Consider the following 4,480-nt stretch of genomic DNA (forward strand, 5'->3'; position numbering starts at 1 on the left):
TGTCCCTAAAAATTTAGCGGGAATTTCCTCTCGTTAGCATTTGGGACAATTAATATTTGTCCCTAAAAATTTGGAAGAAATTTCTCTCGTTAGCATTTGGGACAATTTGATCTGTCCCCAAAATTTGATAGGAATTTTTCTTCTCGTAAGCATTTGGGACAGATAATAGCCGTCCCTATAAGATTGGTTGTGATTTTCGATTGCCTGTACCTGATACAGTTAATATTGGTCCCTACAAATTTGGTTAGGAGTTCAGCAAACAATTGTTATCGTACACATAAGAGAAAATTTTCCTTCAAACAATTTAAGAAGCACATATTCATATTAACGAGTTGTAATAACGAACCAAAATAAGATAATTTTTTTTGTTAAGGAACCAAAATAAGATAATAGACTAATAACTCTTCCAAATGTTAAAATTCTATTAAAAATAAACTACTCTAACTTCATCCTCACGTCTTGTTTCTCATGTTGTAGTGGAAAACTTAAAAACACCATTAGCATATCATCATCTCAGCAGAGCTCCATCCTATCCCTGGTCATGGTGACAAAAAATAGAAGACAAGGAAAGCAATTAGTTTATTACTTTTTTCGAAATTGGGACACGACAAAAATATACAAACATGTTAAAACTTCTATAAAATTGTTGAAGAGCAAACATTCACACACAAAATCTTCTTAAAAGCGGTAGCTTCATGATAAGTTTGTGTTTACTACTCTAGTAATCTAACGAGCGTACCCCCACGGGTTTTGCGCTACATTTAGAAGAGAGTTCTTTTACTTAATAACATTTCATATGTAGTGTCGATGTCACTGTAGTACTGCATTAGTTCTAGAACAATGGTTTAATTCAGTAAAAAAAAACACCAAAACATACTGCGACAAAGCAGCAGCTGCATCCCCTTGGTTGTTGCGACGCAACAGCTGCAGCATGCCATCTCAGCAATAGCTGCAACCCCTTGGCATGCTGCGACGCAGCAGCAGCCCCTTGGCTTGCTGGGATGCAGCAACATCCCCTTGCCTGTTGCATAAGATTTAAATTGTTGTGATTATAAAGTTGTGATAAAGTAGGACGTGAAATTGTGACATGAATAACATTATCAGCCGAAGTCACTAGAACAAGTTGTGTGGGTTATGTCATTGTCTAACCAGATATATAATAGAATCCCACGCTTAAATCACATGGTAAGGTTAAGTTTCATGCCCCATATGTTTTGGTATCTCAACACACTCGTATTTTTATGATTATAATGATAGATATCAAACATAACGACATATACGAAATAAAAATTTCAGTACAAGTAGACAAACTGTTTTCTAAAAAAGTAGGTATACATACTATACCAAATACCTAGTTGAGAAATGGTTCAGTCGTATGCCAATTGTAGTTCTCACTTTATAATCATCAAAGATGAAGTTAGTTCACTAGTAGCTAAAATCAACCTTATTCTATGCAGTAAACATGTACAAGGAAACGGAAAAATGATTAAGATACCATCATCTAATCTACCTATTAGTATGTGAGCATTGTGTCTTTGTTTTTTCAGAGAGAGATTTGATCGAATGTCCTTTAATTCATTCAAGACTTGAACAAAATGGAAACTAAAGAAGAAGATAGTCGTTGAGTTTCAATCTGGTATTAACTATTCAGCAGTACTACATACAACAAAGATGACAAAGTAGTAATATCCGACTGTAACACTTCCGCATTACTAGGTCACCGCTTCGCTAAAAGCATGGCATTCAGACAATTTCAGTATTCACTTTTTTCCTATCTTTTAAAGCATTTATTTGAATAATTAAAGGCTTGTACAATAACAATACATTAAGATTACCATATGTTAGTAAGGTAGTGTAACGGATGTGTGACTATTAGTGTGATATATATTATACTACCAAGTAGAGGGGGATTACCTCATGCTAATTAGAATGTGAGGATGACCTTGGGTCGTTACGAAAACTTTCAAAGGAGAAGCTAGGCGTAGAGACATTTAGCTGTAAAACGATTACATAGGTCATTAATTGAAATAATAACTACATACTGAATCAGAATTCTATTAAGAATTTACCTCCCCATCGCGAAGCCGTCTAAAATAAGCCCTAATCTGGTCTAATTCCGCTTGTGTACTATTAAGTTCTTTTTTCATTTCTTCCATTTCTTTCTTCAAGTTTGAAGTCTTCATCGCTCCTCAATGGCGTGTTTTGCAAAGTTTTTTGATCCACCTTCCTGTTCTCTATATTTTTTTCTGCCTTAGCCTGTCATAAAAACAACAACAATGACGAAAACAATTCATTATCAACATTAACAATAGTGACAAATAATAAATCATTACAATTGTATCTCAAAACTTACTGCAACTTTTTCATCTGCCCAATGTTTTATCGCTTCCCTCCATGATTCCAAGGGAATTTCCTCCGGACAGTTCCTAAACATGAAGTGCATTCAAGAATCAAAGTCATCATAGTCATTTATATCTTCTTCATCTAAATCTTTGTTTTCATCTTCGTCTTCTTCCTGTTCAAGTTCGCCTTCAATGTCATATTCATTTTGTCGATTTACTAGAGGAGGAACACTCTCAATTGTTCCCCCACCATTGAACAAGATATATTCATGTACTCGATCTCTTTTTCCTTGGCTAAGAATGAATCCTTCGACACTTCCAATATGACAGTCATCTACGTACCTAGATGGTATGGCTAGTCGTGTCTCAACATCCTCTAAGTACCTTGTAGTTGGTTTTCGATTATGAAGTTTTAAACTTAATTAAACAACACAGGGAAAAAACTGAACAACAAATAACATATATCAGATTTCAGAACAAAAATAAAATTTTAATTCAATCTTAACATCTATTGATAACAGTACACATAGATGAACGCTACTGAATAACAATACAAACTACAGGAAGATAACAAAACCCAGGAAGATAACAAAAACCAAGAAGAAATCACTTACCTTTTGAACTAATTTCATCTTTGATGATTATAAAGTTCTAGTATATTCCTGGTTTAAACTTCTCTTTTTCGTTCAGTAGTAAAACCAGGAATACACTAGAACTTAAAAAAAATGTTGTTAAGTTTCTCTGGCTACAGTAGTTACAAATAGAACCTGTACTAAACTTATGCAACCAGGGAATTTGTAACAGGTAATATGAGCATATATCTAATAGCTGTGAGCCTTGTGAACATGAAATTATAACTTAACTCAAAGTATCTCAAATTAAATGACATTTTGAGAGTCATCTTCAGTATTTGTTTTGTAATACCAATTAATTACCAAACGTATCACTTAATCTTACTCTAATTGTCTAACCTCCCATAATTCTGAATTTCCTCTTACTACATAAAGATCATAGAAAAACCCAGTTTGGACCTCGTAACAACAACAGTTATATACACATATGGTAGTGTCGGCATTTTGGCCTGTTTTTTTTCCAAGTATTTGATACTATGTATAAGTAATGAAACGTCGATACCCTCATCAATATCCATATTCTACATGTTTTTCAAATTTTTATATTTCAAGCGCAAATATAAGTTCTCTCCTAAAAAAAATATTGTTCTTCATATATGTTTCTTAAATCCTGACACGTTTTCCTGTTTGCTGTTTGCACAGTCACTCTGTATATTCTTTTGAAACTTTGAATAACTCTGTTTGTGTATTGATAATAGATTCACCAAGTATAAAACATGTCACTGAAACATACCCCAAAAGGAATGCTTCAAATACTTAAATGATGCTCAGAGTTCGTCCTTATAAACTTGATGTTCCAAAGCAGAAACAACAACATCCTTCTTTCAAGTTTTTTCGTTCAGTAAATATCTTTTTAATACATATACCTCATAACTAGAACTTCATACAATAATTGGATCAGGAATTGTATCAAACAGTTAGTTGCTACTTTGGAAGAAGACATATTCATGTATTGAATCAGGAATTATATCATTGAACAAGACATATTCATGTACACCTCGTAACTAGAACTTCATACAGTAATTGAATCAGGAATTGTATCATAAACAGTTAGTTGCTACTTTGAAAAAGAAGAAGACAACCTGACCGTGGTTTAACAAGAGTCGTGGCAATGAAACTTGGTTAAACACTGCAACTGAATTCCTTTCTGCAAAAACGAACTAGGGTTTCATTTTAAACCAAAATATGGACTGATTTATTTAGAAAAGAAGAGGATGAACACTGGAACTAAATTCTTTTATGCGAAAACGAATTAGGGCTTTATGGTACACCAAAATCTTGACTGATTTATTTGAAGAAGAGGATGAACACATACCTATTAGATGCAAACCCTAGAAGTAAGAAGATAAACAACGAACCACTCCCACGAGAGAGAGAGAGATCGGCTTCTCTGGGTGTTGAGGAAAATCTCCAACACTTTGCTTGTGGTATGTTGAGGGAAAAAGAGGAGAGAGAAAAGATAAAGAAGGAAAAAATAATAATTAAAACGAGGAATTTTTTAGAAGA

General features: G+C 33.7%; 1 long non-coding RNA gene across 1 annotated transcript; it reads right to left on the bottom strand.

The window, feature by feature from the left end:
- Positions 1 to 274: 274 nt before the first annotated feature.
- Positions 275 to 4,480, bottom strand: LOC147548401 (uncharacterized). Its single transcript, XR_015238559.1, has 6 exons — positions 4,290 to 4,480; positions 2,354 to 4,121; positions 2,070 to 2,256; positions 1,915 to 1,995; positions 878 to 1,021; positions 275 to 535 (listed from the first exon to the last, which is right to left on the bottom strand). It is a non-coding gene; the product is annotated as an uncharacterized LOC147548401 (long non-coding RNA).

The sequence above is a fragment of the Eschscholzia californica genome, unplaced genomic scaffold (assembly GCF_041429995.1).
Source record: "Eschscholzia californica isolate CP2 unplaced genomic scaffold, dmEscCali1.0.p SCAF_3, whole genome shotgun sequence".
NCBI lineage: Eukaryota > Viridiplantae > Streptophyta > Magnoliopsida > Ranunculales > Papaveraceae > Eschscholzia > Eschscholzia californica.